The following is a 27626-nucleotide window of genomic DNA, read 5'->3' on the forward strand; positions in this document are numbered from 1 at the left end:
ACGCTGGGGGCACTGATCCATCCCTCCCTGGAGGGTGACATAAAGAGCTCGATCCATTTAGTTTATCAAAGGAGACTGAGGAGCAGAACAAACACAGTCGCTGGTACTAAAGGCCTCGTTAATCTGCCAAAAAAAAAAAAAAAGAGAAAAAAAAACGACAACAAAGAAGTGAGAACAACCCAATGACTTCGAGATGAAGCTAAAGAAATTCAAATGAGAAATTAGGCCTAAATACCCCATTACAATGTGTTTAAATGCATATTCAGTGCTTTAGGAAACTGCTACTTTCACCAACAAGAAGTTGGGCTCAAGTTCATTCCCTTTTGCTAGGGAGGAAACAGAGAATTAGGAAAAACTCCTTCAAGTGCTTCCTTTAATGTTGCCAAGGGAAAAATCGCTGAACGTGGCTTTGTTATCAAGCAAGATAAACAAGTGTCCCATGCTGTTGTTCCTGGCTGTCCCTGCACCCATCTGTGTCCTTTCCAAGGTGCACACCCCCATTCTTGGGAAGGGAATTAATTGAGACTCTGACCCCAGGATGAACACACAGCACAGATCACCCCAAAGACACACACACTGACCCTCCTCAGACTCTCCTGCAGTCCCACCGACTTTAACCCAGAACAAAGCTAACCCTCAACATGACAACCCTGGTTATATTGCCCTTCTGCTCAGTATCAGTTTTTCAAAGCTCTTGGTTTCCAGCAGTCTTCCCTTTTTACCGTGTCCTTATACTACCAGATCTCCTGAGCAATGAATTTATGATCCCTTTAACTGCCTGAAAAGAACTTACAGCCCTTATACTAATACTTTACATCTCTCCAGGGTTTTCCTTTTTAGGATCTCAAAGAGCTGTGCAAATAACTATTATTCCTTATGTTTCCACACATGGTATTCCCTTCCATCGTACAGGTCTGCAAATGGAGGCTGAGATGAAATGGTTTGCTCTGTGTCATACATGGTGTCACTGAAAAGAGGGCAGGAGGGTTAGCTGCCAGCACTCTTCACCAGATTGTGTAGCCTGTCCAAGAAGCTTGTAGTGAGAGGACAAGGGGGAATGGATGAAAACTGGAAGAGGAAGATTGAGGTGAGACATGAGGAGGAGATTCTGCAGTGTGAGGGTGGTGAGACCCTGGCCCAGGTTGCCCAGGGAAGCTGTGGCTGCCCCATCCCTGGCAGCGTTGAAGGGCAGGTTGGATGGGGCTCTGAGCAACCTGGGCTGGTGGGAGGTGTCCCTGCCCATGCAGGGAGGTTGGATCTAGATGATCTTTCAGGTCCCTTCCAACCCAAACCAGGTTCTGTGAAGCTGCACTCAACTTGCAAAATCCTGCTGCTGACTGAGATGTTCAAGGCAGCCCACAAGAAAAATGGTGACCTGGGGAGATAAAACATTAGAGAGCTGAAGAGTAAGTTTAGTTTAACCCAGTTGTTTCTGCAGAAAAAGCAGTTGCCCTTTGAAGAGTCCTCTCCCTTCACTGACTATGGTAGGAACCTAGTCTCTCTTGTGCCTGCACCAGCTAATGCAAATAATCCCACAGCAGCACCTTGTGTTGCTAATGTGACCCAATGCACTGTCACAGCTGTCACCAACTCCAACTCTCTGCCACTGCTTGCCTCTCTTACCCTCTGTGAAACCCAGACCATGCAGACATGCCACATGCTGTCCCACATGGCCCCTATAGTGAGTAGCATTTGAGGTTGGACACAGCAGCATCCCCACATACCTTCTTCACACCACAGTATAAGCTGCACACCTGCCTTTGCTTTGTGATACTAGGCTGCATCGTGCAGGTGAGGACATGGAAACACTTTCCATGCTTGCCCTGCTGCTTTTTCCTCCAGCACCCTTACATTCATCAATTGGGAAGAAGTTTGTATTAAAAAAAAAAAATAAAATTGGTAGAGATGCTTTTTGATAAAGCAGAAACATAGTTTTGACACTGTTAGAAAGGAACACCTTCATTTTTCATTTTAAGACCTGCCATGTCAGAACATGGCTTTTATGCTATTATCTTTTCAAGACACAATTGATAAGAAATATTGCAGTTGGCCCAAACCAGTATTTCATTCCAAAAATTGTATTTCATAGGAAAGAGTAACACTGACTTCTAATTCAGAAGAGAAAGTAAACATTCTCATCCCCAGCTTGGATGGATGTTGCAGAGAGAGGAGCAGACGGAGAAGTTAGCAAATAGGTAAGCAGGTAAGCAAGAGATGGGGGGTGTTGTAAATGGACTAACAGATAAATATTTAATTAGGAGGAATGGAGTGGATGTTGGTGTGAAGGAATGCTCGGATGGACATGGTGAGTGGAAGGGTGGAGACACGGGGAGGAAGATCAGCAGGTGGCTTCTTGGGGATGCTCGCTTGGGCTTTAGGTCCTCGACTTGGACCAGCCACCCTTGTGGAACGAGCACAAGTTCTTGTGCTGCTGCAGCAGCTCCCGGTTCCCTCTCTGGTTTTGTATCCACCAGCTGTTTAACATTCCCGTGCTCTGTGCATTGGGTTGATTTTGCCTCTTCTCCCTCAGGGTTCCAGGAAACCATTCTCAGCAGCATTTTTCTTTTGTGCTCCTGCTCCTTCCACCCCCGCTACCACCTTCTATTTTCCAGTCACTTCACACCACGGGCTGATTAACGTAAATATTGCCACCAAACAGAAGCTGTCTGAACAGATACCTTTCCCTTCATCTCCCCTCCCTTCCCACCATCTGAGTCTGTAATGGATTAGGAGAAAACGCTGCTGAGAGGTGTCAGAACAATTTTTATTAAACATAATTTTCTAATGAAAAGGTTATAAGCGACTGTGTCAGAGCTAATCAAAATTCAATCCCCCAGTCACTGCACAGCACAAACCTCTTCCAGCAAGTCGATCTTGGAGGGTTGTGAGCCCTGTGTGGTGTGTCAGAGCAGGGGCCTGTGGCAGAGCTTCCTTCTGCAATTCCACCCCTTTGGAGTTCAGCTGGGGAGGGAGAAACTAGTGGAACAGTTGCAGGTTCCAGTGAGTTGCACACCCATCCTCTCCCTGCTCCTAAGCAGGAATAGGTGGCCAGCAAGCCAGCCTCTCTCAGGAACATTTTCCTTGCCTCCAGCACTTCCCTGAATTTATCCCTCCCATTTCCTCCTTCCCTCCCACCCTTCCTCTCTTCTCCCTCTTTCCTAAGCCACTAGAGAGGATTGGAGGCAGGATTACTTATTGATAACAACAGCCACCATCCTAAATCCAGTCAGGGACTGTGGCTAATCCCTTTAATGAGTCACTTCAGCTCTGGCAGCAGAGCTAACCTGCATGCTAACTCACCAGCTCTTCTCTCCTCCCTGTCACCTTCAGCTCCTCCCAGTGAAGTGGAGAAGAAGCCCTAAGGTATTTTGTTGTGCCTTTAGCACTGTGGACACAGCCTCTAGTGTGTGTACATATGTGTCCACATGTGGATGTGTATACACATGTGTATGCATACACAGCTACACATGGAGCCTGATGCCACACGTGTCAGGCAGTCTCTCCAGAGCAGGAACAGTGCCCATCAGTCCCATGAAGGTTACATGTATGACTGGACAGAGGTGAAGAAATACCTTCCACCAACAAAACAGGGAGCTTGTAAAATTCAAAACCCTCCCCACCAAAACAGAAGCATCACAACGGAGGATGCAGCCTGACCTGGAGCTGTGCTGAACTGCTCTGCAGGGCTCCCCTCTGGGTGTCTCGAGGCCCAGGCTGGGATCACACACAGCACAGGCTGTGCTGCAGGCAGGGAGACTCCTGTGACAAGCAGCAGGCATTGTCTTCCCTGCAGCAAACAGAATTAGGGCTGGAATGACCCTGGGCTATTCATGCCCATTAGGCTGAACTGAACTGCTCTCTGAATCAGGCTTTGTGCAAGGGCTAAACCCTCCCACTGGTTCAGCCTCAGCCCTTCATCCCCAAGGCTCGATGGAGCCAGTGACTTTTCCTCCCCTACAACAGGCACCTGCTGGGCTGGGAAGGGCTTTGGCTTGGTGGAAGGGAGCAGAGCACCCTGGCCCCACAGCTCCCTTAACAGCACCCTGGGGAGGGCAGCCACCTCTGCTGCTGGAGCTCTTGGAAAGGTGATGATTTCACAGGAGGGGAGCAGAGCCCAGTGCCAGAGTCCTCATTAACCTGCCAGTTCTCGCTGTCCAGATCCTTCAGCTCTGCACAAATAGAAATCCCATCCCCAGGTGTCCTCTCCCTGCTCCCCCAGAACTTAAATTGAGATAGGACAGGTGAGGTGGGAAGATCCATTTCCCTCTCCATCAAATACCATCTGGGAAAGGGATATTGAAGGGAGCTTCAGGAAAGCTGGGGAGGGGCTTTGAACAAGCGCAGTGAGGGAGAGGACAAGGGGGAAAGGATCGAAACTGGAAGAGGGGAGATTGGGGTGAGACATGAGGAGGAAATTCTGGAGTGTGAGGGTGGTGAGAGCCTGGCCCAGGTTGCCCAGGGAAGCTGTGGCTGCCCCATCCCTGGCAGTGTTGAAGGGCAGGTTGGATGGGGCTCTGAGCAGCCTGGGCTGGTGGGAGGTGTCCCTGCCCATGCAGGGGGTTGGATCTACATGATCTTGAAGGTCCCTTCCAACCCAAACCAGCCTGTGATTCTATGAAAAGCTACTGCAGTACCCAAGGAGGCAGCCTGGAAAGGTGCTGCCTATTTCCTACCCAGCTTCCATTTCCCTGCCAGCAAGGATGACAGGGATACATTCTTCCCTCAGTCCCAAGGCAGAATTGCTCTGCATGGATACTGTGTGGCAGACAGCATTTCAGTGGCCTCATCCAGGCTTTAAGACTGCTTCTTCTTTATTTTGCACTGGTGCTACATTTTGTGCTGATGCAAAGCAACAGTGTAAATCAGGCGTGAATGAGGGAGGATTACTGCTTCAGGAGCCTCTGACTGCCCCACATTGGCAGATTTAATTGCTTTCACAGGGACCAGGTCAAATCAGGCTCAGATTCTGAGAATCTAGGCATCCAAGCAGCCACACTGATGAAAATCCCCCCTCTCCCTGCTCTGGTCATAGCACTGCTACTGTGCCTGTGAGCAGGAAGCTTTACCTACAGGGTCTGATGCTTCATTTCTCCTCCTCGAGTTTTCAGAGGGAGTCCTCACCCCAGGAGAAAGGCAAGAGTCAAAAGTGACCACAAGCATCACAGTGTTTCCCTTTTGCCCTGCAAGGATGTCCCTGTGGCTGTAAGCACGTCCCTCTTGTCCTTCATCTACAGATGTTTATAATCCCAGACACAGCTTGAGGAATAACAGTTATTATTATTTTGTAATAATATTTAAGCTAAATATGAGAAAATACTTGTTGGCTCCGAGGGTGACAGAGCCCTGGGACAGGCTGCCCAGGGAGGCTGTGGAGTCTCCGTCCCTGGAGACATTCCAAACCTGGACATGTTCCTGTGGGATCTGCTCTAGGAGATCCTGCTCTGGCAGGGGGGTTGGACTAGATGATCTCCAGAGGTCCCTTTCAACCCCACCACTCTGTGACTCTGACCACTGCTGCAGTGCTGCACTGCCCTTCCTCCTGAGGAGGCTTTCCCTCTCTGCAGAACAGGTGCCAACCGGGTTTTTCCCTCCATTTCCTCCTGAAGATAAAGCTGTCATCAGCTTCCCCATTCCACTGGTTTGTTGGGACTTTCAAAAGCCTGGCACTTTATTAAAGATTCACTCTGCTCCTTTGGGCTGCATTTCAGAGCCTGTATCCCTCCCCTTAATTGCTCCGGCAAGAATAGATGAAAGTTTGATTCTGAGGCTTTGACTGGAACCAACTCAAACACTTTGGACTCTGCTGCTTTATTTATTTATTTAAAGAGAAAATATCTGAATTATTCTGCTTCAATTAGGCCCTGTGCAATGGCTAGAGACCTGTTTTTCATTTGTTCTCTCACTCATTCATGCATCCTTCCATTGATTCCCTCTTTTCCCTGCTCTTTTTGCTTATGCTGAATTATATTCATGCTCTTTCCTTTACCCTTCACTTTCTATGTCTCTTCTGTCACCAAGTGTACATCTCCTCAAACTCCTTTTTTCCAGAATAGCACTGCACACTGTGCTGTCACGGGAAGGCAGATGGAGATTTCCACCCAAGGAGGTAACTTCCTGAGGCTTTGTTCCACCAGCAAGGCAGCAGAAATCAGAATTTGGAGAGAGCTTGGCTGGCAAAGAAGGAACAACCACAGCATCCTCTGCAGAGCTTCAAAGGCTGGCTCTGCTTTACATGCACCCGACAGGAGCTGGTTCATCTGCATCCCATCAATTCTCTACCTGGCCCACCTCACATAACAGGCTGAGCTCTCAGCCATGTCTCCAGGGCCCTTCCCTTCTTTTTGCCTCTCCTGACCATCTTTCTTGTTCCTCTGGACACTGCTGACCTGCCCCCCAGGCAGGCTGAGGCCAGCTCTGCCCATGTCCCCAGCACAAGGAGGCAGTTTTCCAAGCACAAATCCAGCTCCAGCTGCAGCTGGAAGGAGACTTTTTGTTTCTTTGGGGCTTTTTCCTTTGCTTTGTCCTTACCTACCCACAGCTGCATCTCAGCTGCTTTTCCCTGAGCTCTGGAGTCTGTGGGTGAGCACATCTGTGCTGGGACCAGGGGGACAAGGTCAGCCCCACTCATGGGGTGGCAAACAGCAGCCCCTCCAGCTGCACTGCCCTCCTGGTTCCTCTGCTGTAATTAACATCCCTTTGTTACTGTCTGCAATCACGTCTGCCTCTGCTTTAATCATCATCTCCCAGCAATGACTATTCCTCCTCATTAGGGTCTTAAAAACCTCCATTATAAACATGTAAATGGGAACTCAGTGAGGAGGGAAATATTTTACTACTCCAATTTCCTGTTGTGCCACTACCAGCGAGTTGTGATATTATTCCTGAGCATCTCCAATCAGCACCAGCATCTACAGGACCAGACCTACATTGTTCTTCCAACCAGCAGCTGATAATACACCAGAGCTCAGTGGTATCCAGGTTTCCAGCCTTTTTTTTTTCCTTTGGGGAAAGAATGGAGATGAGACAGTAGATTCTGAAAGCAGGATCTGATCCACTCTCCTGAGATCCAGCTTTCAGTCGGCAGCAAATTCAAGGCAAAACCAACAAACTGCCCCATCTTCATCATACAGAAGGTAAAATCCCAGTCTCTCTGGCCTCTTTAAGAGCATCCACAAGAAGTTCAAGCTTCAGGATTCGACCTTCCTGTGCCTGGAGCCCATATTACAATATTTTGTCCTCTTCTCTCTTCTGTTTTTGTTAGTAGTAGGGTACAAGGGACATTTGAGCTGATCTCTCCAGACAGGTTTTCTGCCTTCCGCATACTAAGGCCTCTGCAAGCAGAACCCACTGAATACATATAAAATATTTCTCACCCAAGGTGCCTAACAAACCCCTAAAGGCAGAAATTGCAGCCAAGGTGCAGAGGAGAGATAGCAAATCAGGCACTACGGTGCTTTCAACTCCAATCTCCTTGTCCTATCTCCTGATAAAATGTTGCTGAGACTTCTGCCATCTCTCAGCTCCTCTCTAGCACATGGATTTGGCACCCATGAGCTTTTTAATTTCATAAACCACCAGTTCTTTGCCTTCCCCTTAGCACCCCTGTGCCTTCTGGAGCTCTCTAAGCCAGGTGCAACCACCTGATAATTCCCTGTAACATGATCACATTCTCTGGAGAGGGGCCTCTGTGCCAGAAATGAACTGCCCTGACCTACAGCCCCAACTCAAGAAGGTCACTGCTAGGGAAAGAGCAGGACAGCTGAGAAATGAAAGTCCCACCTTTGTACTGCATCACAAAACCACCTTATTTTGCTGAGCCCCAGCACTGCTCCTCACATGAGCACCCACAGCATCCTCCTTTATAACAGAGCCCAGCAGGGCTGCTTGTCTTCACTTCCCAGGCCCCCCACACCTAATGCCCAAGAGGAACCACCCAAAAATGACAAAACCTTGGCTCTCTGAGGACTGGTTTTTATCCTCTGAGTGCCTGAGGAAAGGGCACACACTGTTGGTGCCTCAGTTTAAGAAAAAATAAAATCCCCCACACCTTTTGCACTTGAGTCTTCAAGACAAGAACAAGGCAACTGTGCTCACTCAGTTAAAGAGGTAAAGGCAGGAAAGTTAAAAGAGGTTAAACAGACATATGGAAACTCAGCCTTTTGTGCAAGACCCTGTGCTTCGGGGCAACCCCATCAGATTTAATCCTCTTTAAGAAATGCACTGGCTTTGCTCCTGAACCTTTCAGTGTGTTCCCTTGGAGACAAGCCCTGAAAGCTTCTCTAACAGCCCTGAGTGCTCCTGTTTGCTGCCCTGGCTGATGTCTACTCTTACCAGGCCTCAGCTTTCCCTTGACCAAGCTGAGGATGGACAGGACAGGATCAAACCAGGCAGAAATACCCTTGCACTAGCAGTTTGCACCTGCACGTGGATGCACCAGTTGTGCTTCATGTGCTCAATCCCACTCATCCTTGTCCCAGGCCACTGCCACAGGTGGTCAGAGCATCTCTGTCCTTCTGTGGTTTCACAGTTAGTTCCCACAGACTGCAGAGGGAAATCCAAGCCTGCTCTGAAACACAGGAATGCCAAATAACTTTCTTTTCTCCTCCATCAGAAACTGAAGCTCTCTGCAACATCATCAAGTGGGTCCTTGGTGTTCACAGATCTGCTAAAAGTTTAAAAGCACTCATTTTAACAGCAGTTTAGAAGCATCAGAGGCCCAGCATGTGGTGCTGGCAGAGCAGCAGCTGCCTCTTCCCCTGGGTTCAGCCCAGGCTAAGGCAGAGGTGATGAGTTATCATCCAGCTTTAGGGCTATTTTATAACAGGGAGAAGATCTGGACCAGTCGTGGAGACAAGGCACCACAATTACAGCACTAACCAGGGTTTTAAGTGGGGTTTGCTCTTCAATGGTCATGGATGAGAGAGAAGTGGGTAGATACAGAGATAAGTGGGATATAATAATAGCAAAGATGAGATTTTGCTTTCTGTTGTGGTTGGGCCTGAGCTATGACAAGACTACTATCAGAGTCTGGATGATCCCAGCCTTTGCTCTGTATGCCAATATTCTAAATCCCCCTTTGTTTCACTTACTTGGGAGAAGGCAAATCCCTGGATGCAGAGCTTAGAATGGCTTTTTTTCCTTGTCAGTTTGGGTGCTGCTTTTAATCAGGGGTGTTGTGGCTTTTTTTTTTTTTTTGCTTTTTTTCTTTTCCTTTCACAGCTCCATTTCTAAAGAAAAAGAGCAGCTCAGAGAGAAATTGGAGCTGCTCCCAGGACAAATGGGCCTGACTGGCAGTGCATAAAATTACCACTGTCTCTTCACCTTGCTTTCTGCAATCCCTTTATTAACTAACTGAATCCACAGTCATTCTCCCTTTCCCAGCTCATTCATTCTCTTTCTCTCTCCCTCTCTCTACTCCAGCTAAAAGGTTCATTATCACATGCTGGTGGACTAGTAATGCACCCATATCATGGGGGAGAGCAATTACACGTCCTACAAATGTCACTAACCCAAGCTGGCAGCTGGAGGCCAGTCTGGCCCTGTGGGAAATGCTGGGATTGGACCTGGGAGCTGCTTTTTCCAGTGCTGGGAGGTCAGAGTAGGTGCTGCAGTTCCCTGGGCATGGGGTTATGCATCTGGCTGGCTCTAAGGGCAATTTATTTCTGGGATAAAGAGGAATCCTGCCCTTCTACAGCTCTGGCAACAACAGACAGGATGAGGAAATTAATGTCATTATGACAACAGACTCAGCCCACCACAATTGTCTTTTCCATCATCATCTTTGCATCTAATGCCACTGGTTCCATGGTGAGACAGAGCAAAAGGCAGAAATCAGCCACCAGGACACCCTGTGTCAGAACAAGAGGGGAAAACAACTGAAAGCAATTAGCAAAGAGCTGGGGTAGATAGAACAATTTTATTGTAGTGAGAGGACAAGGGCGAATGGATGAAAACTGGAAGAGAGAGATTGAGGTGAGACGTGAGGAGGGAATTCTTTGGTGTGAGGGTGGGGAGAGCCTGGCCCAGGTTGCCCAGGGAAGCTGTGGCTGCCCCATCCCTGGCAGTGTTGAAGGGCAGGTTGGATGGGGCTTGGAGCAGCCTGGGCTGGTGGGAGGTGTCCCTGCCCATGCAGGGGGTGGGACTGGATGATCTTTCAGGTCCCTTCCAACCCCAACCAGTCTGTGATTCTACGCTTTGCATTTTATAAAGAAATCCACTTCTGCATTTGTTTCTGGCACCTTTCTCTTCTCCCTGGACCAGCTTCAATTGTAAAGAAGAGAACTTTTTATTTTCTTAATATTTTATCACTGACATGAGAATAAATAACTAAAGTATCCAAGCCTTTGTTGCAGCAAATATTGTTTTACAGGAGATGAAGGCAGATATGACCCTCAATATACTGCCCTTCATTGGAGTTATTTTCTTTCCACTTTGGTCTTGGTGAAGTTTTCTAGAACCATTTATACTTTTCCATATGTCACTTTTAAACCAGAAATGCTTTAAAAAGAAAATTGCATTTTTTTTCTCTCATCACAGAGCCTCAGCTTTCTTATTACTCTTCTCTTTGATTTTCTTTTTCCTAAAGTAAATAAATCACACACACACACAAAAATAAATCACAGTACTCTAGAGGTTATATTCTGGTCATTTCTCATGGTTGTTTTTTTTTTCCAGTGTTCAGTGACAATTATTATAAAGAAGAAGCATTTTTTCCAGCCAAGACCTAGAATGGGAGCAGACGTGTATAACACAATTCCCAAAGCATGAAGCAATTTAGCTGGATCCCCCTGTTGCAGGAATCCTGGGAGCCCAGGTGACCTTGGGCACACTGAGCAGATTTTCAAGAGCTGAACAGATCTTGTGTTTGTAACTTCCTCAGCACAATTCAAAGCAGGAGGAGATCTAGAGATCTAGCTCAGCTTTCCTGTCTGGAGGCAGCTCAAAGTCCTGGCTAAGATTGTCCCCTTGGTACCTTCCCTTCATCTCTCATTTCCTCTAACTTGCTGCTTCCATCTGTTCCCTCATACAGGGGTTTTATTTTAGCTGGAAGTGCTTCACTGTTCGAGTTTGAGACACACGGCATGGCCCAGGCAACACCTCTACCTTTGTTCAGTGCCTCCTGCAGGTTCCAGGGGTGTCCCCATCTGTCACCAGCTCCATCTCCCTACATTGAACACAGACCACCAGGCTGCATTTAGTCACTCAGAACAAAACCAAGCTGTGTGAGGCAGGAAGGCTGGTCAGGAGGCAGCATCCCCACTGTGGGATCCACTGAGAACCTGGAAAGAAGAGCCCCAGGGAGCAAACACCATTCAATGAGCTCTTTGCTGCCTCATCCAAAGAATGCCAAGCAGGGGGAGAGGAACAGCAACAGGTCAGGGTGCAGCTTGTCCACTTAAAAACCACTTGGTTTTCAAAGGAAGAAACATCAAAAACCTTCTTGCCCACTTGGCAATGTCACTTCCCAAAGGAGACGAGAAATGGCCTTCTGAGATGATACAGGTGTCCAGCTTGTGAGTGCAGAGGAAATGAAAGTGTGGTCATGGAGGGGAGGATCTGATCAGTGCTGATCAATATCTCCAGGGGGTGTCAGGAGGATGGGGCCAGACTCTTCCCAGTGGTGCCCAGGGACAGGACAAGGGGCAATGGGCACAAACTGGAGCACAGGAGGTTGGACCTGGGTATGAGAAAATACTTGTTGACTCTGAGGGTGACAGAGCCCTGGGGCAGGCTGCCCAGGGAGGGTGTGGAGTCTCCATCCCTGGAGACATTCCAACCCTGGACGTGTTCCTGTGGGATCTGCTCTAGGGGATCCTGCTCTGGCAGGGGGGTTGGACTAGATGATCTCCAGAGGTCCCTTCTAACCCTCACCCCTCTGTGGTTCCGTGACAGTGACTATTGATGTGTGGACACTCCTGTCCTCTCCCAGCCCAAGAAGAAGGTGTTCCTTTCAAAGTGGGAGAAAGTGGCCAGCAAAGGGGGGCTCTTGGTGTTCTGAAGGATGCCCAGGGTTTGTCCAAAGCAGTCACCAGGAATGACACTCTGCAGACAAGCTCTGGAGTCTTTCTTGCTTCCTCTCAGAGCCTCTAACGCTCCCCCCATCACTGCTGCTGACAGGCTTGTGATAACATTGCTGTTTCATTAGCTGGGTGATGTTCAGGAGATTGATGGCTGGCAAGCCAAGAAAAATTGCATCTCCCCCTGCAGCTGCCTGTCCCAGAGACAGCATCCATCACAGAGAGGAGGGGAGTGAGGAGGGGCATACAGGAGTAGGAACTGGATGCACTGATATCCCACCATATTCAGATGTCTCCCTGCAAGCATGTGGGAGGATCCTGGAGTCCTGCTCCAACTCCAGGAGAAGGCTTTCCAAAGAAAGCAGAGAAACCATGAGTGCCAGGACCACCCTCCCCAGCTTGAGCTCCCTGAGCTGGTCCCAGAGGCCTCATCTCTCCCCCTGTGCTCGAGAATTATTATTATTAAACAGACAGTTCCAAAGGAAAGTCAATATTAACATGAAGCAAGAAAGTAAATGCCACTTTGCTCCTGGGTGCTTGAAAAGTGGAGAGAGACAATGTAGAGCAGAAGGAAATGAAACTCTGGAAAGTTTTAGAGGGACTTAGGTCTGCTCCACAGCCCCTCTCAACATCTACACTCTCCTTTTGCTGGGAGGAAGAGCGACTTGGGGCTTTCTGAGGAGACAGCAGGACTGTGAATGCCAAGGAAGGCAGCAAAGGCAGAAAACAGGCAGAGAAAAGGCTAAAAGAAAGACCAGAAAAACAGGTTTGTGCAGTTGTGTCTGACACTCCATCTTTCTTGCTTGGCTTTTGCAGGTTTCTTGCAATATTGCTGCCTGGTTCTCAGGCTGGGTGAAGCCAACTGTCCCACTTCCAGAAGCACCTCTTCCATGCTGAGCAGCTCCTTCCATGCTTTTGACACATCTGCTGAGCTGAGAGGGGCTCTATGTGATTTCCCACCAGCACCAGCGTGGGGTGTGTTCCTGGGAATCTTGCATCACTTTGGCACCGAGGATAACTTTTCCCACATCACTCATTGCATGTTGTTCTGCACCCAGGACATTTCCTAGGTGCTAGGAGGGACTCACTCTAGTGCCACCTGCTTGTGACAAATAACCCCACCTCATATTTACAGCCACAACCTCCCCTTGCCACTGCTGGAATATCATCTCAGTTTTGCCCTTTCCATCCTTTTGGAGGCAGCTTCTCCCGTGGGAGGTCTCAGCGAGCTCCTGAGGTGAGGAATAAAAACCACCCGGCAACCGTACACAAGAAATTAAACCCTCGTTGTGTCTCTGCTGAGCGAACAAACCGCAGCTCATTAACTCCCCCAACAGCAGCAGGTTCTACAAACCAGCACCGCCTCCTTCCCAGCGCGGCTGGGGACGAGCTCCCGCTATTCCTGTTGTCCCACTCCCGAGGGATGGGGTGGCAAGGCTTGCATGGCAAGGCTCTGCAGGGTGAGAGCTCCCTCGTGCCCTGCCAGAGGAGACAAGAATGATTTTTCTCTTGGTTTTGCCAGGAGAAAAAAAAAAACAACAAACCCACACACGGAAGCAGCAGGGATGCTCTGCTGCTGCCTCCCTGGGGAGCACCGGAGCTCTCAGCAGCTGCTCCCGCAGGGCTGGGGCAGTTCCCGGGGGCTCACAGGAGGCTCTGGTCCCATTTCAACCTCTAAGGCTTAAACGACATCTTTTGCTGTTGTATAGGAGCTCCTCACTGGCTCCTCACCACCCTCAAACAGCCTGTGCCTGAAGGGGCTCCAGGAAAGCTGGGGAGGGGCTTGGGACAAGGGAAAGGAGAGGGAGGACAAGGGGGAATGGATGAAAACTGCAAGAGGGAGATTGAGGTGAGACATGAGGAGGGAATTCTGGAGTGTGAGGGTGGGGAGACCCTGGCCCAGGTTGCCCAGGGAAGCTGTGGCTGCCCCATCCCTGGCAGTGTTGAAGGGCAGGTTGGATGGGGCTCTGTGCTTGCTCACAACACTGGCTTTGCAGTGATTGGTATTTAAAAGTCTAAGGGTAGGTTGGGAAAAGACCTGTTTTGTATTATTACAAGAATGAAGTTCATTCAGCTGAGCTCAGGGTGAACTCCTGGAGCAAGAGGAGGAGGCTCCTTCACTACCCACACCCAGACAAGCTCAGCCTTTGGGATCTTTTTTTGTCATATCAATTACCTTTCGTTTCTGAACCAAGCAGTGTCTTCTAATGTAAAATAGCACATTCTGTCCACATGTTGAAATGTAGGGATTCACCTGTACTGCCATTCTTTCCCACAGATACATTTGTTACCTCGTTTCTTGTAAAAATGGACTTAATTATGAAAGCATTTTCTGCAAAGGATTTCACTTTCATTAAAGCAGTTTCCTGGTGAGGAAGCAGATAGTCAGCAAGTGCCTGACCTCACCTAGTTGTAGCTCATCTTCCCTCATCAGCTCTGAGGAGTTTTCTGACACACTTTGCCAGCTGCAGAAGTGGAAGGGCTGGATTTCTGTGTTAACCACGATCCTGACCCAGGATCATGTCAAGGGAGTCAAGGAGTAACCAGGAAGACACAACCCCAGCCTAGAAGAGGCAGGAAGCAAATGAGAAATTTAGCTCCTTTCAGCCTGGCTTTCCTCTCCTGGCAGTGTTGGCAGAATCACTTTTCTACTTTTGCAGGAGACTTTTGGATTCCTGGGGGAACAGATCTCACTGCTTCCAGCCCCACGGTCTGAGAGTCCAGAAGTGCAAGGAGAAAATTAAAAGAGAAGACAAGACTTCACCCAGTTCTGATGCAAAGTCAAACCAAGCCACTCAGGCTTTGTAGCTTCTACCAGCAACTGTGACCTTGGCACAAGCACTGAGAGCCAGGTGAGTGTGTTACCTGTGACCTTGCTCCATGGAAGTCTGGGCACATAGAATCATGGAATGGTTTGGGTTGGAAGGGACCCTAAAGATCATCTAGATCCAACCCCCCTGCACGGGCAGGGACACCTCCCACCAGCCCAGGTTGCTCACAGCCCCATCCAACCTGCCCTTGGACATGCCAAGGCACAAATGTTCTGCCTTCTCACACTGCCCTCAAGTATCCACAATAGTATCTTCTCTAGGACCATTCCTACAGCACAAACTCTGGCAGAAAAGGCAAGAAACAAAACAGGAACCAAGTGAATGCAGAAAACAACCTGTGACTGGTCGTGAGGGAGGCAGAGTTTCCAATATCTGACCTGCTCAGGTTGGAAGGGACTGTCCTGTGTAGCTTTGCATGGAGGACTCAGGGAGTGTTGGTGGGTTTTAGAGGTTTTCATCCTGCTTTTAGAGCAGTTCTGCAGTTTCCAGCCTGGCTGATCTGTGGCAGGATCCCCAGTGGCCATGCAGCAGTGTCTCTCCTCCCCCACCTTCTCTTGCTCCTGAGGGCAGCTTAACTAATTCACCTGAAAGATTATTTATTTGGCAGTAAAAGCCACAGATAAAGCACAGCAGCCTAATGAAGACAGGTTGGTAAGTCTGGCCCATTTTTAATTTTAATGTTGCATGTAATCTCCATTCTGGTCTGTGGACTTGTCAGTGGTTTTACAACTTCTGATTATATGAGTGCAGGAGGCAGAGACAGCTCAGTGCTGGGAGAGCAGCAGGAGCCTCTGGAGAATCCAGCTGAAGGAGCCAAGGATTTGTCTGCACCATCATTGCAAGGACAGAAAGCAGAGGGTAAGGAAGCATCACATTTTGGTGTCCTTTTCCCAGCTTTCCTGCCTACTTTTTCTAGTAGCTCTGGGCCTTAGACACAAAGGGGAGACTCCTGCTCCACCATCCATGGAGAGGGACACTGCAGTGCTTTACAGAACTGTTATGGAAGTGGGTAGTGGGGATTTTCCCATGGATACAGGGTGGGGGGCCAGTGTCAGACCTTAGGGTCAGACCTACAGCCACATTAGAAATCCTGGATTACCCCCCATTGCCCAACTCCCCATGCCCAGGGCTATCTCCACCAGTGATGGTCCCATCAATCACAACTGAACCAGCCTCCTCTCCAGAGCACAGCCCTGCCAATAAAGGCCTCCAGGCTCATTCACTTCCTACCCTTGGCCAGGCTTGGTGCTAAACAGCTTACAGATTGGAGAGTAAATCTATTCAGAGCCTAAGGATTTTCTGACAGAAAGATGGATACAGAGCAAGGAGTTTCCTCCCCAGCATGAGCAGAGATAAGCTTGGAAGGGGCTGCACAGAAAGCTGAGTGCTGCTTCTACAGAGCCATGATCTTGGCTGCCCTGCAGCTCTCCCTCCTGCAGAAGGATGTTCTCCTCACCCAGCACACCAGCCTTTCCTCCCAGCAGGAAGGAGAACTCCCTGAGGAAAGCCTGGAGAGCACAGGGGCTGATTGTCAGGGTTAGCAGGAGTTACCCCAGCTCTTATGGATTGGAGAAGTGGGACCAGGAGGAATTAGAACTGACTTACAGTCCTCCAGGGAGTCTATGGCAGATCTCAGAGTTTTATCCCAGTCCTCCATAACTTTCCCCCTCCCAGGACTCAGAACAAGGGTGAGTGTCAAGAGGATGGGGCCAGACTCTTCCCAGTGGTGCCCAGTGACAAGACAAGGGGCAATGGGCACAAACTGGAGCACAGGAGGTTGGACCTGGATGTGAGAAAATACTTGTTGACTCTGAGGGTACCAGAGCCCTGGGACAGGCTGCCCAGGGAGGCTGTGGAGTCTCCATCCCTGGGGACATTCCAACCCTGGACGTGTTCCTGTGGGATCTGTGGGATCCTGAAGGGATCTGGTCCCTTCCAACCCCCCACCCCTCTGTGATTCTGTGTGATTTATCCAAGCTGCATCCTTTCTCTTTGCAGGTGTGAATCAGGAGTGACTCCCCTGGGAGGACACCATCCCTATCTGCCTATCTGCTGTGAAGCAGGGAGCTGTGGGGCTGCAAGTGTGGCCTGGCCCCACAGGCACACATGAGGTGGGAAGGTGGACAGAGAAGGTGCTCCAGGCCCTTCAGTCCCCCAACCCTGGCCCTGCAGGCTCTTTGCTGGTGCTGGGCTCCTTTTCTTCCAGGGGAAATGGTTCTGCAGTGCAAAGAGTGCTTGGGTAAGATCCACAGGAGTCAACTCCCAGTGAGAGAGGAGGGGTCTCCTTCCCCAGGCCCCCCTGCAGGGACCAGCATGTCAGCCACACAAGATGCTCCTCACATGAAGTGCAGAAACTGCCACCAGCTGTGGAGCTGGTGAAAACTAGCCCAGCCATCAACAAATCTTTCTCTGGAGGTGGCTGACTCAGATGCTGCTCTGCCTCCCAGGAGTCCCCTGTCATGTAGACCCTGTCACTTCCATGTCTCAGAATTAGCCAGAAGGCTTTTCTGCCATCTGAGTTTGACCTTCTAAGGATGTTCAGCATCATTCAGCATCTGGCCCGTGAGGGATGTGACATGTTTCACAGATGTGCAGGACAGCAGGCACAGGCTTTGCAGAGCAATACAGACCCCATGGCTCCTTCTTGCTCACCATCTCTCTCCAGGGACTGAAGGCACATGGTCTGCCTGGCTTCTCCAGGTCCCAGCAGGGACTCTGGGCCAACTCAGAGGTACCCAGGTGACCATGAGTCTTTTCCTGAAGGAAAAAACATTGTCTCACCTTCTTACCCCTCAAAGATGTTCTCTAATCCTCATGCTAATCCTTCCTGAGCCTCCAATCTGGTCCTCCTGCCTTCCAGAACAGAAGCACTTGCAGTCAGTCCTGCTTTTAGCTACTGGGTTGCCAGCACACTGATGGGAAATATCTTCCTGCTGCTGCCACCCCCTGCTCTGCACCCAGAGCCCTGGCAGAACTCTGTGGGGTAACTGACATTCAGCTACAAAGCCCAGTGAACCTCCTAAATGCCCATGCAGGAGGATCTGCCTCTCAGGTGCTGTATCAGTGGTGCTGAGTGCTGCTTCCTTTGGTCCCTTGGCACATTTATCTGTCTCCATCCACAGGAGAAATCTCTCTGCACTTCAGGGGCTCACCAGCCTGGGCTGCAGTTTGGCTTGGTACCAATACCTGGAGCTACCCTGCTGGGCTTCCCAAGGGGCAAGAAAGAGGCTTGTCTGTCTTTACAGATAATTAAATCCAGATTAAAACAAGATTTTACTGGAATCCAGCCTGGGGGAAATTGCAAAGGGTTTCCTGGAGGTGAAGCTCTACAACCAGAGCCCAGGCAGTGCAGTGGCCTTTCTCTGTCTCCTGAAATTGAGAGAGAGGTGAAAAATCCACAGAAGCTGGTTTGGGAACCTGCCCACAGCCAAAGGTAAGCTTGGATTGTCCAGGACAATACTGCCCACCACATGCAGCTCTCTCTTCCACCTGTGGGAATGGAGGGAGCCATAAGAGAGTCCTGTCTCATGTAAATCCAAATTTCCTCTCTTATTCTCCCTAAAATGTCCCATGCTTGGCTCTGTGGGGCTCCCAGCAGCAAAGCAGCAAACCCTTCCCTCCTGCACAGCTTTGGAGATGAACCATCCCCTGGCCCCTCATCCAGGAGCACAGGGAGTGGAGCCCTGCATGGTCCCTGCTCCTGCTGCTCCCACCAGAGAGGGGTGCTCGGCTGCCCCCCTTGGCTCACTGAGCCTCAGACGCTTCAAGGAGGGGACAGTGGATTGAGGTGGCCTTCAACTGGAAGGACTGGTTTGCAGAGGCTCAACTGGCAGGCACGGTTGTGGAGGCAGGGACAGAGAGTGGAGCTGGGAGCAACTGTTGTGGAAAGGGTGGGATGTGTCGGAGAGCACCGGAGGTGAGCGCAGCCACAGAGGGCCGTGCTCAGGGAAGGGATGCGAGTGCAGGTTGCAGGATGTGGAGGCTGTGAGTGGCAGAATCTCCACAGCCTCATTAAACTCTCGTGTCCAAATTAAATGTCAGATTTGCATATTGGTTCTCTGTTTCCAGGCCCGTGATGCAGCAGCCGGGAGGAAGGGCACAGGCGGGAGGGCTGTGGGAATCCAGCAGGGAACACAAGCCCTGGTGTCTGCTCGGTTGCAAGGACAGACCATGGAAAAGGCTCAGTGGGCTGGAGGAGGAGGAGACAGTGAGAGGAGAGTGTGCAGGGCAGTGGGGGGTGAACATCCCAGGGAGAAGCAGCCTGGACTCTGCACTGGTGCCTTTCAAAACTATTTACTAAGGAGGGCCCCAGTTTGCCCAGCAGTGCCTCCTGGAGTCATGGAATGGGTTGGCTTGGAAGGGACCTGAAAGATCATCTAGATCCAACCCCCTGCATGGGCAGGGACACCTCCCACCAGCCCAGGCTGCTCCAAGCCCCATCCAACCTGCCCTTCAACACTGCCAGGGATGGGGCAGCCACAGCTTCCCTGGGCAACCTGGGCCAGGCTCTCCCCACCCTCACACTCCAGAATTCCCTCCTCATGTCTCACCTCAGTCTCCCTCTTGCAGTTTTCATCCATTCCCCCTTGTCCTCTCCCTCCCTGCCCTTGTCCCAAGTCCCTCCCCAGCTTTCCTGGAGCCCCTTCAGATGTGAAGACTGTGACTCTGCAGTGGCCACATCTGTTCTTTCCAGAAGCACCTCAGTTTGGAGCAGACACACATTTTGCCACCCCAATTTTGGCACCTCTTAAGATGGTGCTTTGGTGTGGTGCCCCTAAAGCCTTGGCCCTGCTGCTGTCTGAGCCAGAGGGCTGGGGGGACACACTTCAGGAGGTCCTGTGCTATCTTGCTTTAGAAGAGATGGACAATGTACCAGGAATGGGCTCTGCTGAGAACGGGCCTGAAGAAGGACGAGCACAAATAACGATTTGTGACTCCTCCCATGTCACAAGGGCAGCAAAGGGCTTCCCTGCCAGAACAAGCATTTCAGTCAGGGAGAATGTCTCCCATCCACCAGCCCCAATGCCAAACACACCTTGCTTTTGGGAACAGGATCAACTCTTCACTTTCACAGTGTGAGAAACGTTTGTCGCGCCAATGAGCAGGCCCACACGGATCCTTCAGCGAAGCACAGTTTATTTACATCCTTGCAAGAATGGGTGACCTAAGCAAGTAGGCACACCTATAGCAAGGTGAATAGCGGTTTATATTCCCTATTCCCGACGCAAAATTCCCTCCCCTGTTTCCCCACTGGCTGAGTACTCCAGGGTTTACAGCCTATCCGACGCTTCAAATTATCCTATAAGTTTCCCGCCCCTGTTTACACATTCCATTCTAGCAGTTTACTTTTTACCTTTTAAGGTAAAATTTTGACCTTTCTTGCCCCCTTGGCTGTCTTCCCAATTAACAATCTACTGGTGTCATCCTGCCCTGAAGAGCAGCATAGAAGTAGCTTTGTTCGGCCTTATCTTGGGCCATAAATCCTTCTCCATGTTCAGATCCCCCAGATGGAGCCCAATTAAGTCCCTCAGTTTCTTGGCCTGTAAACCACTCCAGGTGTCATTGGAATGTGTAGGTATCTCACCTATCCCAAACAAACAATTATATTCCTAACACCAAAATATACATCTCAAACAAACCATATATTCCTAACACTAGAATATATATATGTGAACCAAACCAACACTACGTTTCTAACACTAAAATGCAAAATCAACACTACATTTCATTTCTAACAACAGCTCCTTCCCAGCCCCTTCCCTGAGCACCCAAGTAAAGGCATCATGGGCAACCCTAGAGTCCCTTTTTTGTCTCTCTGCCCTCCCCTGCAGGAGGGAAAGCACATCTTCCCCAGGCTCACTCTGACATGAAAGGGACCCATGGAAACTAGAGCTGCACTGTAACGAATTAAAGCATAATTAATTTGCCTCTTCAGCAGCAACAGCCTAAGATCAAGTATATTGCTGAGAGCCCCAAATACAATGCAAGTGGGTCCTGAAGAGGGCAGCTGGGAAGGAGCTGTTGGGCCCTCTGAAGAATCCTTAAAACTCCCAGTGAAGAAGAAAACAAATAATCAACCAACAAAGCCCAAGCAAATCCCAGGAACATCCAGCAAGGAGACACTCCTTTGTCCCTCCTGCCTGAATGCAAAGGCTTCCACCAGCTCCCAGCACAGAAACTTCACAGTCTTTTTATTTGAAGAGGATGATGGAGCTGCCATTCAGTAAATGAAGTGCCACTCCACACGGCTGCACTTGGCCTGCCCACGTTCAGACAGAGCCTGCTGGGGCTGCAGGAGCTGCAGGCAAAGCCTGGTCCTGGCCTTGCAGCTCTTGCAGAGCCAAGGAATGCCTGAGGGTGCATGCATGGGAGCCAGGAGGGGGGTGAAGAAGCAAGAGGAGAGCTTCTTTGCATCCTTTCTGCTGCTCCTCTGACAGGCACAGCTGTTGTTTATTTTTCTTCAGCAGCTTCCTTTCCTGCCAGGTTGCAGCCACAGCACTGAACTGCTTCCCTGGCAGCTGGAACACGGGACCCACTTTCCCTGCTTTCCTGGGAGCAGAAGAACAGAAGAATAAGGGTCACTCCACTTCAGTGCTGCTTTATTAGCAAACCAAGCTGCTCTCAGAACCCCTTCCTGCCCCAGTAACCACAGCCCCCTCTGCACACCCAGCAAAGTGAGCTGCAAGCCCCATGGGTGCCACAATTAATTGCCAGGGAATATGAGCCAAGGAGAGGCTGTACAGCTGGTGGAGAGACAGGGAGACCTGGAAGAGGGGAATGGGAGCTGGGCCAGGGCAGGAGATCAGCAGGAAGAGGCAGTTAGGTGGGACATGAGCCCCCTTCAGCATGAGCAGGCTCCTGGATGAAATATTAATGCCAGCATCCTGAGAAGGCAGCAAGCAGCAGTGTCTGCACCACTTGGCCATGAATAAAAGATGGCCCTGAAAATGGTGAAGAGCAGCAAATTAATTAATCGAAGCAAAAGTCTCTCCACTCCCATTAATGAACAAGCCTGGAATCATCCCACATGCAGCTCAGCGTGGGGAACACGCAGGGACACAGAGGGGAGAGGAACAGCACAGGGGCTTCTCTCCATGACCTGTGGTCTCCCAGGTTGGACCCTGGGGGCCACCCAGCTGCTCCCAGGGGAGCCAGGAGGAGGACAGGGCTGGGGATGGGTGCTGGGGGGGAGCCCAGAGCTGCTCCTGCCTATAAGACAAGACCACGGGGTTTCCCTTCCTTCAGAACCGGGAATTTTCTTGCTGATCCCTTCTGCCAGGCCAGTTGGCTGGAAGCAGAGCAAGAGGGGGCTGCTGCAGATGGAGAGTCACCCTCAGCACCAGGAGGCGACTGATCTCCTCTTCTGAAGCTCTGCCCATGAATTATAGATTTTAAGCAGTGTTTGTTTAAAATATTCAGTTTGCCAGTTAAAGAAGAATACTCACACACGCCAGGAATGGGGAGAAGGACAGGGGGGTGGAGGCTGCGTTCCCCCTTGGAGGCTGGGGAGGGAGGCAGGCAGGAGAGAGGTGTTTCCTCGCCTAACAAGGCAGCACCTCCCGGGGGACGTGCAGCCCGACACGTGAGCCTCCTGCACTGCAGCTTTGCCAGCGCGCAGCTCAGACCCAGCCCAGGTCTGCAGGAGCAACAGCCTCTGCTTTTCTCCCCCTGCATCCCAGCAGGTTGTCCCACAGGTTTCCCCTGGAGCCTGCAGGACAGCGCTGTGTGTGCCGAGTCAGGGCGAAGGCAGCTCGGCTGCTCGGAGGGCAGGGAGGAGGCTGAGGAGGGAGGGAAACACCGCCTCTCTCCACGCACACCCCTTCCCCTTGCCTAAAAGCACGATCATTGCTTTGATTCAAAAAATCACCTCTTAAGATGCCGTGGCCAAGGGGTAAGTCTGTGAAAGGGAAGATGCAGGGAGCAGCAGCTGAGGTGTTTCTTATCAATGAAGGATGTTCCTCCTCTTCCCTGCTCTGGGCGCATCCTGCCAGTCTGCAGAGCCTGTTATGCCGCCCGACGGTGAGGAAGAGGCAGAGCCCTGCTGCAGGATGGAGGGATTTATCCTCTAGGCTGCAGCACTTCCCAGGCTGAGGCAGGCTCTGACGATCTTCTGGGCTGGGTTTCACACGGAAGCGGCTGCAGAAGGCACCGGTAAAGAGACACGACTTGACAAGAGATGCCTGAAAGCCTCGCTCAGCTTTTCCTGCCCCCAGGAGCTCACTTACAGACCCAGGTCACTCTCGCAGCAGGGTGCGGGTCACATCAGGTGCAGGGGGATGTTCAGGAAGGCTCAAATGTCCTCCCAACAATCCCAGAGGTGCCAAAAAGCTGCTGCTGTGCACACACGCTGACCAGCTCCTTGTGTAAAAGCAGGGGAGGAATTTCAGAAAAGCAAAAGGCCCAATTCCTGCTGTTTATTCCTCTGCCAGGAAATCTTGAATTGGCTGGAGGGGAAGGAGGCAGGCAGAGCCAGGGTACCCAGAGCTGCCATTACCCTTAGCAGTACCCCTGGGGAACCTGCCCACAGCCTTGGCCCGGCAGCACCAGGTGCTGTGAAGAGCTTTAGGAGAACCCAGCCTGGGTCAGGTCAGCAGCTGAGCAGCCAGGCAGGGTCTGGACCCTGCCCAGAGGAGAAAGACCAAAGAGCAAAGATGCCTCTTCTGAAGCGCCCTGCTCCTGCAGCCCGTGTGGCATCAGCTGGGGGGTCCCTCTGGCCTCCCAACACTGCCTGTCCCCCCACGTGTGGAACAGACCCAGCCCCTCCAACCAAGCCTGAACCCTGCTCCCTCCTGTGACCCTGGCAGGGCTGTGTTCCCTCCCATCCCTTCCAGGGAGACACTGACCATCCTGGCAAGCTCTGTGCTCTATTTTTAATAAATTAGCCTTGAACTCCATTTGTGTGGATAAATATAACATCAACCACTCTGCCAAGCCATTTTTCTTTTGGTTAACACGTTCATCCAAGCTGCTCTATTTGTCTTTCCTCCACAGACTCATATTCTTCTGGATTCATTTTGTCAAACAAATTGCACAAGCTGGACTGCCCATTTACCCAGTGCTGTTTGATTACAGGGGTTATTTATGAAACAGCAAGACATATGGCATTAAGCTTCTTAATAATACTAATAATGAGAGAAAGGAAGGGGGAAAGCACTAGAAGAAAGGAGGGGGGGAAATGGGTTTTTTTTTTTATTACAGACAAAAGCTCCTGCCATGGCTGATAAATTCCAGACACTTTTTCCAGTTGCTCTTGTGCTGCTGACATGATAGATAGCCCAGGGACCAGCTCAGATGCTGGAGCATGGCCCATGGGCTGGAGGGAAAAGGGGGAAGTGGTGAGAGTGGCTGAGGGGTGCAGGGGCCACCAGGCAGGTGGTCCTTGCCCAAGGGCTCAGGCTGGTTGCAGCAATCCAGACTGTCCCCAGCCCTGCACGGGCACCGTGCCTGGAGTCCCCCACCTTCCCCAGAGGAACCTGGGGGGCAGGTGACGTGGCCAGGCAGCACTTTGACTGTCCCCTGCCAGCACTTGCCCTTCCCAAAGCCCAGCTGGGTCCTGGAGAACCCACCCTGTGTTGAAGGAGCAGATTATCCTCTGACTCCATGGTGGCAAAGCACAGCCTGAAGAAAGAACACAGCAGAGACAAGGAAAAGCCTCCAACTTCTTACTCCTGAGCACTCCAATCGTGTTAAAACTGCATCTACAGCCTGGTGGGAATCTAGACCAGGTCTTCTCCTATGTTGTTCACATGCTGAGTGGCCTCCATATATGCAGCTAGTTTTTCCTACTACAACCTGCATCATTTCCAGGCAGGACTCAGACTGCCCAAGATTAAATCATTTCTATGTAAACTGCTTTTGAACCTGTTTCCCCCCCTCTTCTCTCTCATTCAGTCACTTAATCCTGGGAAGTTTGGAACCACTCTGCTCACCTGAGAAGAGAGACCTTGTGCTTTTCTCCCTCATCTCTGATGTGAGCAAAGCTCCTGGTCTTCCCTTCTCACCCTGTCCCACAAGAGGAAAACACACTGATCTTGCAGCCAGCATCAGTCTCTGGAGATAATTCCTCAGCAGCCCAAATCCCCCTCCCTGTCTTACAGGGAAGCCCCTGGCAATGGGATAAAGGAGCTCAAAAACTGAGACTAAAGGTTTTTCCCTGGCAGGTGTGGATGGTTCTGCAGTACCAGCCACAGCTTCTGCTCTCATGTTCATCAGCTGGCACAGACCTGGGCAGGCTGAGTTAATCAGGCCTCGTTTGTGATTACAATGAACTCTTGCATTTCATGGCCTGCATCCTAAACCTGCTTTCTAATTCCCCGAAGGAGAGGGGTTTACACTTCCAATTTTATGTCTAGTTAGTTAATGGCCCATTACTGTCAAAAGGATCAGTGGCTAGAAGTTAAATCCTGCAGGATTTACAATAAGGAAGAACCAAAGGCTGCAGAGGAAAAGATGCCAGGCAGGGGGAACACAGAGGGTGTCTGCAGGTGCCTGGTGCTGGTGACACTGGTGGCTGGCACTGGCCTGGTGACAAGTTTGCAGAGGACAGAGGGATCTTCCTTGAGCACAGTCTGTTAGGGAGTCTGCTTCCCCACCACTACCACTGGAGGAAGGACACTCCAGGACTGCTGGAACCAGAAGGGCTGAGGAAGGTTCACATGGTCATGGTTCACACATGGTGCAAAATAGATTTTGATGGGACCTCCAGAGCCCAAGGCACCTCTCAGCCAGGGCTTGTTCCCAACATAGCTCCTTCTTAGCCTTTTTTGTGGAAAAATACAGAACTTGACACTGCAGCCCTTCCCAAAATTATTCTCCAGAGCCTTTGGAGGGGGGAGTCAGGGCCTGTTCCACTCAGCCCCTGAAGAATTTGCTTGGGATTTTGCCTGCCTTCCATTAATGCCACTCACAGAAGGATCCCAAGCTCTGCTGTGGGTAGAAAATGGTGCAGCTACCTCTGGAGCAGGACACTGTCACTGTCCTGTGGGCACAGAGAGGCTGTCCTTGCTGCAGGCAACCAGAGGCTCAGAGCAAAACAGGGAGCTTTGGCAGGACTGGAATGGCTTTGCCTCGATCATATTGGATGCCTTCCCCCTCCCCACCAAGAGATGCTGAAAGGTCTTCACGTCCTTAGCAAGATAAAGGCTTCTGTGAAGTACACACAAGGCTGGAAATGTCCGTCCGCTTCTGATCCCCTCCCCTGGGGTCCAGGTGTTACTGCTGTCAGAGCAGAGGTATTAAAGCAGCTACACTGAAAGGTCTGTCAACATTACAGAGCTTGCTGTGCAGGGGTTTATAACCTGCCCATAAAAACTCACTCCAGGCTGAAGCAGGGCAAGGAAGGTTCCCCCTGCCCCTCGAGCAGGGAAGTGTTGTTTTATTTTGATCTTGCCATTTTTCTCCACTGCCTGAAGTTTTTCTGAGTTGAACGTGGTGTCAAAGAGACAGAGTTGGGCTCGATGGGGGATGGGAAAATATTTGTGATCGAAGAACAGTTATTGATTGTGTTTAGCAAGAGGCTGGAAATCATATCATACAAGAGAACCATAGAATCACAGAAGGGTTTGGGTTGGAAGGGACCTGAAAGATCATCCAGATCCAACCCCCCTGCATGGGCAGGGACACCTCCCACCAGCCCAGGCTGCTCCAAGCCCCATCCAACCTGCCCTTCAACACTGCCAGGGATGGGGCAGCCACAGCTTCCCTGGGCAACCTGGGCCAGGCTCTCCCCACCCTCACACTCCAGAATTCCCTCCTCATGTCTCACCTCAATCTCCCTCTTCCAGTTTTCATTCCTTCCCCCTTGTCCTCTCCCTCCCTGCCCTTGTCCCAAGCCCCTCCCCAGCTTTCCTGGAGCCCCTTCAGGCACTGGAAGCTGCTCTAAGGTCTCCCTGGAGCCTTCTCTTCTCCAGGCTGAACACCCCAACTCTCCCAGCCTGGCTCCAGAGCAGAGCTGCTCCAGCCTCTGATCATCTCCGTGGCCTCCTCTGGACTCTCTCCAGGATCTCCATGATTTTACAGGCCAAGGTACCTGGAGCTTCAGCCAGCACAGTGCAACTCTGAGGTCTACAGCCATCCAGGCAAGGTCAGGGTCCTTCCTCAGCTTGGTCCATACCTGCACAAGGACACATTAGACCTGGAAATACAATCCAGGAGGGCTCCCAGTTCCAAGCCACTTGCTCCCTCACCACCAAACACAGGTATGCCAGGGATGTTGCTGACCCTGGAAAGTCTGGGGCAGAGAATGCAGGCCCCAGCTCTGCTCAGAGACACTATCAGCCTGTCTTTGCAGGGTTGGAACCACCAGCCAAAGCCTGCCTTGCCCCTCTGGTGCGACCCTTGGCAGAAGTTCCTTACAATGAGGGTGATGAAGCACTGGGACAGGTTGCCCAGAGACGTGGTGGAGGCCCCATGCCTGGAGACATTCAAGGTCAGACATGACAAGGCTCTGAGCAACCTGATCTAATTAAAATGTCCCTGTGCACTGCAGGGGTGGGCTAAGATTCTAGGAACCCTACAGCTTCGTGGAGCCCATGACACACACAATACACATCGACTTTTGGCCCCTGCTATGGATTTATTTTCACGTGCAAGAACAGACCCTCAGATCCACCTGCCCCCTTCCACCAAAGCCTCCCCACCTGTAGGGAAAACAGCAACACACGACACAGGTTCCTACAATTATGCTCCAGCTAAGGGCAATGCTGCCATCTGGTGCTCCCTGGCAGGGGAACCTGCCTGCCCACCACAGCCAGCACCGGGGCTGCACGACAAGGACGCT

The 27626-nt window shown here is 50.8% G+C and overlaps 1 long non-coding RNA gene across 6 annotated transcripts in view; it reads left to right on the plus strand.

Moving 5' to 3' along the window:
* The window catches only part of LOC127393522 (uncharacterized), a 63968-nt gene extending 43587 nt beyond the window's left edge, over positions 1–20381 (plus strand). The window contains exons 2-6 of one of the 6 annotated variants that reach the window (XR_007891471.1): positions 12834–13254; positions 14678–14869; positions 15599–15706; positions 16847–18281; positions 18444–20381. This is a non-coding gene — a long non-coding RNA (uncharacterized LOC127393522). The other 5 variants (XR_007891470.1, XR_007891472.1, XR_007891468.1 and 2 more) reach the window with 5 other exon arrangements.
* Positions 20382–27626: the final 7245 nt, after the last annotated feature.

Source organism: Apus apus, chromosome 22, assembly GCF_020740795.1.
Source record: "Apus apus isolate bApuApu2 chromosome 22, bApuApu2.pri.cur, whole genome shotgun sequence".
Taxonomy (NCBI): domain Eukaryota; kingdom Metazoa; phylum Chordata; class Aves; order Apodiformes; family Apodidae; genus Apus; species Apus apus.